We start from the raw sequence: 15,063 nt of genomic DNA on the forward strand, positions 1-15,063 counted from the left end.
TGCTGAGGCAATCCCGTCCATTTCATTCAGTTCAATGCTGACTCTGCACCTTCACTGTCGAGATCAGCAAGTTGGATGTCAGTAGACTTCAAGGACCGCTAAGAGCGTGCGCGCACTAGACGCTCGTTTAAGAGACAGGAAGACAACATTATGGCTTAGGAGAGCGGACGTACCTACTATTTAAGCCGAGAATAACTTAAATTAGTGGAGTTTAACATGCAATAAAATGTGTAGATCTATTAGAGTAGCAGTAAGATAGCGGTCTATGCAGTAACAGGATGAGTTCCAAGGCAAAGTACAATGTACTCGCAGACGACACGTAACGCAGTCTATAATTGGTTGCACAACGGTGAAGGTTGAATTTATTACTCAGCAATTGAAAAGCAAAAAGCGTGGCTGGATGGATAGATAAGGCCTTTTTTTTTGCGCCACCGGTGGTCATTGCGGACATCGAGTTCATGCACTTTTGTATCCCACATGAAAGCGAGAGCCTTTGTGATGCATCATGACTGCATTTTGGCCCCTCCTGAAAGTGTTCTTCAAAGATAAAATATTGAAGGAAGCGGATAGGTCCATATATATACCGTAAGTACCCTGAGCCATTGATCTCTTTGGTAGAGCGCTACCTTCAAGCCGCTTTAGAAGTGCGTAACGGACAGTGGCTAAATTATAACGTACAATAAGGGTGTTAATATTCTGAAATTATATGAACGTTTAAATAATGAAAGCGTTAGAACATTCTCTTGCGTATTACGTCTACGAAACGTCGCATTCTGAGAGGTGGTCGATGGTACGCGCGGTATTTAGGCGGGCCAGCAGACGACGATAATTTTTTACTCGACAGGTCCATAAAGAACACGCTCGTTCTATATACGCGTGCACTGCCGCGGTGTACGTGAATCACTGGACCAAACGTTCTCTGGTTGCACTCACCTAAAGTTACGAGGCCGTAGTCGCCCTCGCCCGGTGCGACGTGTATCCGCTCACGAAATCCACTCAAGTCGTAGCACCACTCACACGCACAAAGAATCGCGCGCACTCGTAAACACTTCGGTAAAAACCTGGTCACCTGGAGCTTCCCAAACTCCTCACTGATCAGGGATGCCGGCCTCGGGGCAAGAAAACAAGAGGCGAGTACTGAACAGTGATCACTGTGCTCCGCAACATGCAAAACACAAAAGAAAGGGCAGCGGCGATGACAGTGCACGCACAAAGGAGAACGGAAGCGAGATATCCGTTTTCAGGAAGGTGTAAACGAAACGACAGACATCGCTAATCTTCGGTCTCGGCCGCTCGCGTAAGCCGGCACAAAGGTGAGATCTCGGCTGCGGGGGCGATGAAGGGCACGTGCGAAGCCCGGCAGTCGGCAGAAGTCGGTCAACGGCTGCACCACGCGCGCACGGCAGCACCACGGCGCATAGCAGCGGCCGCAGCGGAGGGTTGCTCCTCGCGCTACCTGGTCCAACAAAGGAATGGCACCTGCCCGTCCGACCCCCTCCTTCAGGGCTTCCCCCACCGGCGCCGAGGAAGCAGACGAAAGTTGTTGTGGAGCGTCCGGTTGCCAGGCAACGCGCCCCCTGGTGCGGGCGTCTCGTGCCGGACTCGCCCCCTTTCCTGCGTCCCTCTCGCCTCATTCACCGGCGCCCCGTTCTTTCCAAACAGTTTGGCTTCCATGGGCGCGTAGCGTTCCGCGTGCTACGTTGTCGCCATCTGGCGCGGCTTTTATTAAACTCCGTGTGCAACTTGCGTGCAGCGAATAGATTGTAAGGCAAGCATGTTGCTCGGCTTCAACGGAGGAAATCGCAGAGTTGTTCTTAATTATATTTTACGCTATAATAAGGAAGGATGACCGCTCTTAAACGGCGGCAACTGCTGCTTTGTACGGACAATCACATCTAATGAACCCGTGTTCTCTCTTTTTCTATCTCTATAATTATACATAATGTGTATGAAAGAAGTAGCTCATCGTACCCAGTGTTTATTGAATCGAAAGAAGTGCAGGTGCACACTTGCACTCCTTTCAGTCTCTCTCTCTCTCTCTCTCTCTCTCTCTATATATATATATATATATATATATATATAAATATGTAAGGTAGCCCTGAACTAAATAGAAGTCACAGAATAAAAAAGTTACATGAAACTCACTAAAACTTAATGTGAAGTTATACAAATGCACAGAGACAGCTCATAACCGCTCACAACCGAGGCCACAAAAACAGAATGAAATTTAATATTGTAAAGACACTAAATGAAAGCAATGTTGCCTTTATGTTACAACGGTCACATATGAAAAATGGAGACAGAAAACACCCTAGTATTTCCTCCCCTTCATTTCTCTCTATGACATTTTCAAACCATAATCATTCAGTAAATTGACTAACCAAACTCTTCTCCCAGCAGCCGATGAGCTCCTACATTCACAAATAGTTAATATTGTTGTTGCTTTCAATTAAGTGTGCTTAACGTCAACAAATAAACAACAATAGTCTGTCAGTATCTTTTCGCACTACTATTTGTTCAAACACAACAATAAAGCACAGAATAAATGATTACATCTACTGCGGTAAGGAAAGATTTAAAACGACCAATTTAATTGTAGTAATATCTCGTACAAAGCGAATAAACAAGTACGGGAATGTCACATGAGCGTCCACTCACACCTTAGCTGATAAAGCTCTGTAAGGCCCTATTTAGCGCCACTAAAAGCAATCGCCGCCTCAATTTTACTCAATTGACCAGCGAGGTTTACAACAATGAACAATAGGTTGCATTGAGACGTAATAATCTTTTATTGTGACAGAAATTAGATGGACAGTCCAGGTGCATTTCTGCCTACGGCGTAGTCGGAGCCGTGATGTTCTGTATAAAGTCCAAGGGCCATGAAACCATCGCAGCACGACGTATGCTGTATGTGCGAGTGAAAGCGTGCGAAGGTGAGCCGGCGAAAGCGTTTAATCTCGCGCGCGCGAGCGAGGAAAGCTCGCGTGCCCCCTCCTGTTACACGCGAGGCCCCAGGGGGTCAGGCCAGCGAGGAGGGGCGTTCTTCTCCGGCGACTGCTACGGTACCTCGGTGTCCTCCTCGCCCGCCGCTCTGTACCGAGTGGAGAACACTGCGGCGTCAACCACGGCGTTGACCCCGCGCATCGGGGACGCCGTTGGGAGGCGCTACCGGCGCTCGTGTCTTGAAAGCGGTCTGTGACGACGAGACGTTCATTTGAGGGATCGCCAGCCGTTTGCGCGTAGGCGCGAGTAAGAGCGGGCGCGAGAGAGAAAATCTGGGGGCTTTTGCTTCTTGAATATATGACTCTGCCTACGCAATACGGAGGAGGTTTGTTAGCACGCCTTACTTAGCTTGCGGTGGCTGGTCGAAAATCGCGACGGCATGCAACGGAAGGTTAAGAATGCCGCTAAAACAAATCCTCAGCAAAGAGCTTGCAGAACGACGTCCTAAACCTACCTAAAGTGCTCGAGAAAGTTACACGGCCACGCAAAAAGCTTTATTGTATGCAAATAAACCCATGCTCCGCAGGTGCGACTAGCCAGTGCCCCAGCTATTGGCGGGCAGCCATGTTCTATTCCTTTCGGAAAGGGGCAGTGTCCGGCTCTTCAGAAAAAAAAAAAAGATCATTTTGTTCGGCATATTAATGCGTCTTTAACGCGTACACGTCACTTTTACACGGTAGTTCTCACGGTTTTGTGACTTCGCGTAACAGACAGGCAAACTGGGCACAGCCCGAGAACTTTTGCTAACGGCGAAAAGGCCTCGAATCAGGAATAGTTATTTTTCTTTTGTTCGGCAAAAACATGCATAATCAGTGTGTACACGTCATATCAGATGGGGAGCTATCGCGGTTTTCGTGACATCGCGTGACAAAACGGCGAAGTGGCGGTGGCCCGAAAATTTTTTGGCGAATCGTGGAGGGCTGATTGTAGGATTGGAATAGAAAAGTTTGCAATAGCTTTACATTATAGCACCCCTGCACGCTTAGCTGTGTGTTATGAGTAATATATCATTCTTCATGCAGCAATTGCGTCGTGTGTGTCAGCGTGCCATTTTTGAATTCTGGGGCCCTATAACGTAAAACTATTCCAATATGTTTTTATTCTAATCTTCTGACGTCAAATTTGCGTAGCCGCCAACGCAAGCAACGGGCGGTCACCCACAGGCTTGTCTGAACAGTCTAATCAAACGCTCTCCTCGTTCATAGGAGGTCACTTTTGTTCGCTTGAAAAACGAATAACATTGCCTACACTGAGCGGCTTGTCTTATCTAATTGTCTGACAAGAGGCGAGGAGCACGCTCAAGTGAAGAGGGATTCGATAGGGCCGAGCCACTGCGCTGAAAGTCGATAACCGGATCAAGGTGGTGCCGGCGTCTGCGATTGGTTCGCTTTCCCTTACTTAACTTGCGATGGCTGGTCGAAAATCGCGACGACATGCAACGGGAGCTTAAGAATGACTCTAAAACGGATCCTCAGCAAAGAATAGTTGGCAGAATGAGGTCGTAAACGTGCCTAAAGTGCTCGAAAACGTTACATGGTCACGCAAGAAGTTTTATTACACGCAAGTAAACCCATGCTCTCCGGCAGGTGCGAGTAGCCAGCGCCTGAGCGATCGGCGGCAGCCATCTTTTATTCCTTTCGGAACGGGGCAGCCTGCGGCTATTCAGAAGAAAATTCAATTTTGTTCGGCCTATTAATGCATCTTTAATGCGTGCAGGTCACTTTGAGGTGGTGAGTTTTGGCGGTTTTGTGACGTCGCGTGACAGGCAGGTGAAGTGGTTCAAAAAAGTTTTTGACCAATCGCGGAGGGCTGATTACACAATTGGAATAAAAAAAGCTTGGAATAGTTTTAGGTTATAGCGCCCCTGCTCTGTCTACACAAAGTTTTCCCAAAGTGCGATTCTTTCTTCGCGTGCCCTTTTAGAATCTCTTCTCGCGTGCACACTGTCAATTTGTTCGGTCTGCGTTCTGAATAGCAACACCTGTTTCACGCCTTTTAATGCTCTATAGCAGAGCTCTTTAGCCAACTGGCCTACACCGACACTCTGCTACATTACATTACTTCAGAAGTAGGCACCTTTATTGGTACCTTGTCGCTTGATGATCAGTGCGCACTGTGTGATGTCATTAATCCGCTTCGTGTTGTCCCTTCCTTCGTCTCGTGCGTTCCTTGCGGTAACTTCCCAAATCATTCTAATGCTCCGGGCATGTGATACCGATTAAATCCAGGACCCTTGAAAGACGACCACGGTGAATAACTAACGAAGGCCGTAGATGTTAGTCCATCTTAGAACAAAACCAACAGCCTCTGCTACAGACGTTGCTACCACACACACAGCAGCCAGACAGAACTTGACAAGAAACTTGAACAAGAAACTTGAATCTTTCAGCACGAAACAATCCGCGATGAAAAAAGGGTTAACATCTTTGAATACAATGAAACCTGGGATTCACCTGATTCACTCACGGGCTGGAACTATGAGCGTTTAAACAGGCGTCAAGTCTCAGCCTAGCAGAAGGCGAAACTCGTAGCAGAAGCTGCAACCTTTTTGCGTATGACGTATAGATGACACGGAACACGAAACTCGGAATGAGTCCGAATTGAAATTTCGCAAACATTGTGAAGAAGTTATTGGGTTGCAAGTCAGCGATAACGACATAGAGGACGCGCATAGCGTCAGTTCTTTTCTTTCTAACAAGCCTCGCCCAGCGATTGTTTGCTTCTCTTCCTACAAAACAAAAAGCAGGTCCTCCTATAACGGGCCGTAAGCTAAAAGGCACCGGTTACGCCATCAGTGAAGATTTTTTGCCACGCATAAGAACGGAGAGTAATCAACTAACGCTCTTTGCCAAAGAACAACTGCATGATTTTAGGCTGCCGTTCAATCGAGTTTTTATCGGCGACAAGACCTACAGATATGACACTGAAAATAAGGAAGTTGTGGAAGGCAGGTCGTAGCTACAAACGGCAGAGGAGGAGGTATTCCGAGAGTGGTGCTGGAGTAAAGTTAAAGGAGCATTTCATATAAACGGAAGAGCTTCGTGTGCCATGGGAATTACCTGTCTTAGCCTACAGAGCTCTAACGGCTCCGAAGCTGAGGCTACGGAGGCGAAAACTCACATTTGTACTTTCCATTTTGCCGTCTTATCAGTTCATCAGTGTTCCTTTTAGAGTATATTTTCCTTCGTCACACTTCCCAACTCTAGTTGCGTCCGCCACATGAATTTTTTCTATGCGTCGATGGCGAATGCAAACGCACCGGCGTGTTCACCCTTGCCACCACCGACGGCCCTCGTCGCCCTAAGCTGTGTGAAATGGACCATGACTGAAAATTGGGCTAGTTTCTAAGACATTATCAATGACGAAGCATTACAAAGATAAAAATAATTACAACGAATATAGAACGGGAACGTACCGACACATGTGCGATCGGCAAAGTAGCTCAAGAAAAAAAGAAGAGGAAACGTACGTCTCGGTTTCCTTGTCCATAACTTAAGTGAGCTGCTCTTAGGCGCCCGTTCCTGCGTTGAGTGTCGGCGTCGGCGTAACCAATTGAACCAGCACAGCAAAGGGTGAAATAGCGAACGCGAAGCGCAACCCGGCATTAAAGACGGCGATATCGAAGAGAGCGTGATGGGGAAAGCGGAGAAGGAGGGTATGACGAAAGCGCGAGAAGAAAATAGTGCCCCGCAAGATGGGCTCTGCGGCGGCGAGCGCTACGAGATGGCCCCACAGTAGCGCGCCGTAGTCTGTTCAACGATGGCATGCGAAGAGTGCGTCCACCGATACCATTACATGGAAACAAAGCACTGCTTTAGCGGAGGCCTGTCTGCAGCGGCTGCTGTGAGTCGCGCCCATGGACGCGTCACCCACACGCTGCCTCTCGCGATATCCCGTTTAACGAGGTAGTCGCGCTGCACTTCCCTCCGTTTGTAATTTGCTGCACGAGACATATTGTCCGCGCCGGAAAATATATCGCGAAATGAAAACACCTGTAGATTTCGACTTAGGGAGTAATGTAAACGTCGGTGAATTTTTTTTTTCACTGCAGAAAGAAATGGGACAACATGGGGCGAACCCGATGGTCCTACAATCTCTCGCAGCGGATTCGTAGCGTTCTGCTACGAGGAAATTACTGGGTAATGAGAGCCGACCCCGAATACTGGGATGCAGTTTAACACAGTGTCCCAAAGCATTAGGTGCCACGAGGCGAGAACAGGACAAACTGACACACCCCCACTATTGACGCAAGGAACAAAGATTAATTCTTGTGGCCGAATGGAAGCTAGAGCACACACAAACGCTATGTGCGACGTGAGCACAGTCATGTCAAAAAAGTGTATTACAGTCGAACGCATTTATAATAGAATGCTTTGGGCCTCTGGAATGCTTCCTTATACCAGTGACTTCATCGCAAAGGTCGCGCAGCGCACAGATCACACAAGAACAGGGACAGCGTTATTCGTTCGTTATACAGGTCATGCCGTTCTAGAGGCTCTCGTTGTTGAGGTGCTCGACTTTGGCGTCGGTATGCGGGAAGCAGGCGTACGGTTTCAACATCGCGCTGCTATGTCTGCGGCATGAAATGTGTGTCTAGAAAAAAATGTTTTTCCACAAGAGACGATACGTACACTGAGTCGCAATCACGGCACAATTCCACCGGTGCGATAACATATACAAAGTGCGAAGCATTACATCCACGGCACGTTTTGAAAGGAGTGTCTGAGTCCACACTCACCAACATATAACCACAGAGACCCACGAAAACGCACAATTACACATAAACTAATTGTCACGTTATACAAAATGATGTTCAGTATATACAGTGTACACAATGGTTAGGTATAATGATGATGTGACTTTACATAGTTTTGTAGCGATGCTATGAGATGCGTATATACAAAGATGATCAAGTATACGAAAGCACACAGAAATCACGGGCACCTTCATAAATGTATAATCAGTGAATACTTTCGATGGCACGGCTACAAGAACGAGGCTCGTTGAAGATTAAGCCATACACGTTCATCAGCCAGTGAAAGGAAACGGCATAACCAATGTCGAAGGAACTCCTCTTCCCCAAGAAAGAACAACTCCTCTGACAGAAACGACAATAGCGCAAAGTAGAGCCTCACCAGAAGTGGAAGCAGAGCGCGGCGACCATGTCCCGCGGCAACCGCCTCGCACCGGTTGCGCCACAGACAAGAGGCCCCCGCAGCAATTATATGTAGTGCATAGCGGCCACGTGAGCAGCGACCAGACGTAATAAAGCGGTTAACTCCAAGGCCACGGAAACCAGTATGCACAGCCCTCCAAACTACCGTAGCACCGACGCATTGCAGCAGCACATGCTTGTTGGATTCTCGAGTGGGGCAACTGGGGCACAGCGAATATGGTACTACGCCCCGCCGCTCTAGTCTGTCACGCGTTGGGACCAAGGAGGATATGTAGAATTTGCTGGAGTGGAGGGGCGCTCGTCAAGTGAAGCCGGCCGCCGCCATTTTGTCAGTGGCAGAAAGCGCGCTCGAAGCCGGCTCGTGCTGGTGCTTTCGTGCGTTCTTTCTGAGTTCAAGTTGAGGACATAGGCATGTAAACACCATCGGTATTATAACGGTTGCCTCATGTGTCGCCTACCGATGTACAAACAGGCTGAAGAAGGGTTGCGGCCTCACATTCCACCTGTAAGTACGCGAAAACGTCTCGGTTGAAGCTTGAGCCATTATGAGCGCATTACTGAGGGGCGCTAACTGATGGCTGTGAGCGTGCAACAATTATAAGCCCTGAAATTTTCGACAGGTTTCCAAAAGATCCCGAACGGCGGAGTCTGTGGGAGCGGGCCGTTCGCCGTGAAAGGTGGCATGCGAAAGATGGAGATCGCCTGTGCTCCGTGCACTTCTTGCCAGAGTGCTTTCACCGCACCGGGCAAACAACCAAACTGCGGGCGGGAAGTGTGCCTTCCGTGTTTTCTGCGTTTCCGCAGCATCTACAGAAGCCTATGAGTTTTAGTGCAGAATGTCATACCATGACACGCGCTCGGAAAAATAATTTGCCTCACGTGATATGTATTCGTGGTATCAATATGGCACCGAAATCGAAAGTCGACGAAGGCCCTTGTCGGATAGGTACATTAAACTAAAGGAAACAAAACGTTTCGATGTCGACAGTGTTCTCGTTCATTTTATTTTTAATATAGTGCTGCATGACTGTGTTCGCGGAAAAAGGTGTGCCGTGGCCGCTGTTTTTCTGCTTCGTTTCGTTGAAAAGAAGTGTTCGGGATTGCGTAATAATAGTGAAGCCGGATATAAAGATGCAATTAATGCCCTGTCCACCTGCAAAAATGAAAACAGTCTGTACCGTGTCCCCTCTGCTCGCGTTCACCAGCTCCTTCACACTGGAAGTTGCTTCGTCAGGCGAAAGCTTTAGGTGCTCAGACGTCCCAGCACTCAGTTTGTGGTATAGCCAATAAACTAAATTTGGTTTATTAGCCAATGTATTATCTAACTTGAAACTTAAAAATATATGGCGTCCATTTCAGGTAAAGAGGAAGTGTCCAGAACGCAAGCACCAGGACTGCCCAGCCAGTGGCACTGCCCATCTGAGCGAAGTGCCTGAAGTTGAAGACCCACCTGTGTCTTCGCCGACCAAACAATGGTACAGGGACAAATACAGTGCCTCTGAAGAAGAGATAACGCAGTTGAAGAAAAAAAATTAAGTCTTTGCAGCAAACGAAGCGAAGGCTTGCGAAAAGAAATGAGACAGCACAAGAAGTCATCAAAGAAATGAGAGAACGAAAACTCCTCTCAGAAGAAGGCTCGCACGTGTTTACATCTGCCTTTTCAAGTGACATTCAGCAGCTTCTCTGCAGGGCGGGAAACGAACAGAAGGGCAAGTACCCACCTGAGCTCCGTGCATTCGCACTGACATTACATTTTTATTCTCCGGCCGCCTATGAGTACGTCCGATCTAAATTCAGTGGTGCCCTTCCGTCACAGCGTACACTTCGATCAATCGACGGAGCTCCTGCTTTCACAGCTGAAGCATTTTCTTTTCTCGAAAAGTTTGCGCAAGCACGGAGTGAACCATTTTACTGCGCTCTGGTCGTGGATGACATGGCCATAAGAAAACACGTAGAACCTGTTGGAGACGAGATAGTTCGGTATGTAGACTTTGGAACGGGGCTAAATGATGACAGTCTCCCCGAAGCCAAAAATGTGTGTGCCTTCATGATTGTTGGCATAAACATCAGAATCAAGATGCCAGTCACATATTTTTTTAATTGACGCACTCAATCGCGCAGAGAGAGCGGAGCTGACCAAGCAGTGTATTGAGAAACTTGCATCAGTGCAGGCTGAAGTTGTCTCTCTTACATTTGACGGTGCGTCGTCGAACTTCACAACGGCTAAATGTTTAGGTGCTCAACTTCGACCGGACACTGATCAGTTTATTACAAGTTTTGCCAACCCAACTGATAGCACTAAAAATGTTTACATTATCTTAGATGCCTGCCGTATGATTAAGCTCATCCGTAACTCGCTGTAAGTCACCTCGTTGACATGGAAGGAAGGCATGTGAAATGGTCTTATGTAGTGGCACTGGAGGCACTGCAACGTGGAGAAGGGTTGCGGCTTGGCAACAAGCTTACGAAGGTCTATGTCCAGTGGGAAAAGCAAAAAATGAAGGTGCGATATGCTGTACAAGCATTGAGTGCCTCAGTTGCCGACGTTTCTGACTTCTGCGAACAGGTGCTCAAGCTGCCACAATTCAAGGGTATCAGCGCAACATCAAAGTTCATTAGAACTTTCGATCACTTGTTCGACATTTTGAACTCCAGGAACCCACTAGCAAGGTCGTTTAAAGCACCCCTTCGGAAGCAGAACGAAGCCTGCTGGAAGCCGTTTTTTTCTGATACCCGAGCATACATAAACAGGCTCAGAGATCCGGCAGGGCGTGCAATTACAGTAGGTCTGAAAAAAGACTGGGTTCGTTGGCTTTTAGATATGCATGGCAAGCACCGAAAGAATGTTCGGCGAGCTTGTTGGCAAGGATCAGCTGGAGTACTTGCTGACGCACAAACTCAGTCAAGATCACGCCGAGAACTTCTTCGGTTGCATACGTGGCCGAGGTGGACATAACAACAATCCAACAGCCGCGCAATTTATGGCTGCATACAAGCGTCTGTTGGTTGAGACGGAAGTAACGTCTTCCAGTTCTAGAAACTGTTCCCAAGATATGGGGCCCTCTAACGTAAAACTATTCCAATATGTTTTTATTCCAATCTCCTGACGTCAAATCTGCGTAACCGCCGACGCAAGCATCGAGCGGTCACCCGCAGGGTTGTCTGAACGGACCAATCACACGCTCTCCTCGTTCATACGAGGTCACTTTTGTTTGCTTGAAAAACGAATAACATTGCCTACACTGAGCGGCTTGTCTTATCTAATTGGCTGACAAGAGGCGAGGAGCACGCTCAAGTGGAGAGGGATTCGATAGGGCCGAGCCACTGCACTGAAAATCGATAACCGGACGAAGAGGGTGGTACCGGCGTCTGCGATTGGTCCGTTTTCCCTCACTTAGCTTGCGGTGGCTAGTTGACAATCGCGGCGGCATGCAACGGAAGCTTAAGAATGACGCTAAAACAGATCCTCAGCAAGGAAGAGTTGGCAGAACGAGGTCGTAAACGTGCCGAAAGTGCTCGAAAGCGTTACACGGCCACGCAAAAAGCTTTATTACACGCAAATAAACCCGTGCTCTCCGATAGGTGCGAGTAGCCAGTGACTGAGCGATCGGCGGCAGCCATCTTTTATTCCTTTCAGAACGGGGCAGCCGGCGGCTATTCAGAAGAAAATTCAGTTTTGTTCGACATATTAATGCATCTTTATCGCGTAGACGTCACTTTGACGCGGTGAGTTTTTGCGGTTTTGTGATGTCGCATGAGAGGCAGGTGAAGTGGGCGCAGTCCGAAAACTTTTGACCAATAGCCGAGGGCTAATGGCGAAGAGGCGTCGAATCAGAAATAACTATTTTTCTTTTGTTCGGTCAAATCATTCATAATCCGTGTGTACACGTTATATCAGATGGGGAGCTATTGCGCTTTTCGTGACGTCGCGTGACAGACAGGTGAAATGGGGGTGGTCTAAAAAAGTTTTTGACCAATCGCGGAGGGCTGATTGCAGAATTGGAATAGAAAAGTTTGGAATAGTTTTACGTTATAGCGCCCATGGTCTCTATCTTGCATGCAACCACTACAGTAGCCATGGTAGATGCAAAAAGCACGCTCACTGACATACGCAGGTCATCAATCCTACAGCCCAATGACCACAATTATACACATCGCATTGACTGGCACGAAAACCTTTCTGCATTTGTCGATGCCATAGTGCCATACATAGCAGGCTTCATTGTTCGGAAAATTCGCACAACCACAACATGTGAGCAGTGCATCACCGCCCTGCATTCAGATGAGCTGGCATCTTTATATTAAGCTAAAGAACCGCGGTGGACTTATTTCACCGTCACGAGACGTCATTGGCCTGTGTGAAGCAGTTGAGAAGGGACTCAGCGCGGCTTCACTGTACCCAATAGGCGCCTATTGTCGGCTTCCACTCCAGCAAATTCTATATATCCTCCTTGGTTGGGATCACTTGCCACCCTAGACGTCACATGAAGTCGCGTAGGTGGCCAGGCAGAATTGACGCCGTTATCGCACCCCACGACAAATTATTGGAGCGTGTGCGGTGCGATGGGGGAACTAGAGGAAGCAATAAGGCTGACATGTATCCAAAACACGGTTTTCCATACCTGGCCTGTTTTCCATACCTGGCCATACCTGTTGTACGTGGCGATAAAATTTGCGGGGTTCTTCTCCCGTACTCTTGGGACAAAGGAACGACAACACAGTAGTGCAAACAACCACAAGGGCATTTATTGCACCTTTCATAGATCAATGCCTGCTAGCCGAGTTGCTATCCACAAAACATGCCGATGGGCGAGCGACAAATCTAGAAGTCCGACTCACCGCGACCGGATAGCGAGCGAATATGTTCGCCCCATGCTGGATCCCAACGCCTGGTCGTTCGCGCGAACGGTCACGCGAACGGTGGCGCGTTCGATGGATGCCACGCGAGACGGTCTCGCAGAAGCATGCATCGGGGCACGCGCGGGACGTCCATGCCGTACCTCCACCCGCAGCCAAAGAGGAAGCGCCTTGTCTCTCGGCGCCCAAGTAAACCCGCCTGTTGGCGGCGTTAGCAGCGCAACACTCGCGCCATCTCTCGTACTGCGCCTCAACCACTCCGACCGCCGCGGGCGCCAGGCCACGCGAGCCGTGCGGGAAAACAACATATCAGGGGACGCGTGAGGGTCGCGCATACCCACAAATTCCATGGCTGGAGAGCAAAATTCAGGTGCGTTTAACACTTGTGGTCCACGATTTAAATGTACGCCGAGTAGCATGTAACGAATATTTGTGCCAAGCAAATAGCAGGCGAGTTCACGCGCGTGGCACTGATCACTCTGTAACAGGCAGCAGAGCAAGCCGCCGGCAGCGGCCAGACACGGATGGGAAAGCGAACCCACCCCAGGCGCGTGGTTGCCCAAGCGCCTCGCGACAGACCAGTTCTGTACTGCCCAGAAGGAGGAACCAAAAAAGGACTGCAATGACCAAATAACCCGTAGTGGTGGCTGTACAACGTGACAAACGTACCACACATGGCCGCAAAATACAGACTGTGTTATATACCTTCTTTCTAATAAGGGCAAATCATACCCTCGAACATCCTGAATAATTCGCCTTACATCCTCAAGAATTGAGAGCCACACAGAGTCTAATATGGCATCATAGGTGTAATCAAGGCCTAAAATACGAAGAGAATCGCTTTTTTGAAGACGTAAAAAGGGACTCAGGCGTGTTTGTGGGGAACCAATGAACAAATAACGACATTTTGTAGAATTTGGCGCAGCACCTGAAATATGTCCGTACTCAGTGAGAATTCGAAGGCTACGAGATAAGAGGTCTTCGTTCCTGAGATACAATGTGATGTGATCGGCGAAGGCTGTCATCTTCACAACACAGCTACCAGGCAGTGGGAGACCACGCACGTAAGGGTCTCTCAGTACCGAGCGCAGAAATGGCTCCAGAGAGAGAGAGAGAGTAATATAGGAAGGCAGGGATGTTAACCAGTCAATAGTCTGGTTGGCTACCCTACGCTGGGGGAAGGGGAAGCAATAGAAGGGAGAGATAAAGTGTAGATACGTGTACGGACAGCATTTGAGTTAAGGCCGCTCGCGCAAACCAGAAGTTCTGAGAAAGCATAAAAGTGCCTTCACTGCCTTCTGAGCCGATGATCGGTCTGGTCGGTGCTCTAGTAACGTCTGTTCACTCAGAGGACGATAATCTAATTTCCTCGATGTATTGGACAAAGATTGTTTTTGCGCTTGAAATTGAGGACAATGGCACAATAAGTGTTCAATGTTCTCCTCGCATCCGCAAACATCATATGCAGGACTATCAGACATTCCAATTAGTGCTGAGTAGGCATTCGTGAAGGCAACTCCAAGCCATAACCGACATAGAAGAGACGCTTCACGTCGGTGCAGACAGGCTGGAGGTCTGAGTTGAAGTGACGGGTTTAGTCTGTGCAGTCTTGTGCGCCGTGTATGTGCGGTGTTCCACTCTGCTAAGGAGATCGTACGTGCTAGGATGCCAAGTTGTCTGGCGGCGTCGGGCCTTGAGAGAGGAATGGGGACGCAGCGGCCTTCTTGGTTTGATGTACGAGCTGCCTTATCGGCGTCATCATTTCCTATGATACCGCAATGACCTGGTATCCACTGGAAAAAGATATCATGGCCTTTTCCTCTTAAGTGATGTACAAGTTCCACGATTTCGCACGTGAGCTGATCGTGAGCTGCATATAGGACAAATGACTGCACACATTGCAAGGCCGGCCTTGAATCGCAGAAGACTGCCCATTTTCTGGGACTTTTAGCCTTTATCACATGAAGCGCTTCGCGGAGAGCCGCGAGCTCTGCAGCTGTAGACGTAGTGACATAGGAAGTATTGAA

General features: G+C 48.5%; 1 protein-coding gene across 1 annotated transcript in view; it reads right to left on the reverse strand.

Annotated features, from left to right (window-relative positions):
• The window catches only part of LOC126540322 (protocadherin-15-like), a 296,148-nt gene extending 294,620 nt beyond the window's left edge, over positions 1-1,528 (reverse strand). Inside the window, exon 1 of the mRNA XM_050187115.3 lies at positions 934-1,528. The gene's annotated coding sequence lies outside the window, so the exon portion shown is untranslated. The remainder of the gene's footprint in view (positions 1-933) is intronic.
• Positions 1,529-15,063: the final 13,535 nt, after the last annotated feature.

This window comes from Dermacentor andersoni, chromosome 2 (genome assembly GCF_023375885.2).
Source record: "Dermacentor andersoni chromosome 2, qqDerAnde1_hic_scaffold, whole genome shotgun sequence".
Lineage (NCBI taxonomy): Eukaryota > Metazoa > Arthropoda > Arachnida > Ixodida > Ixodidae > Dermacentor > Dermacentor andersoni.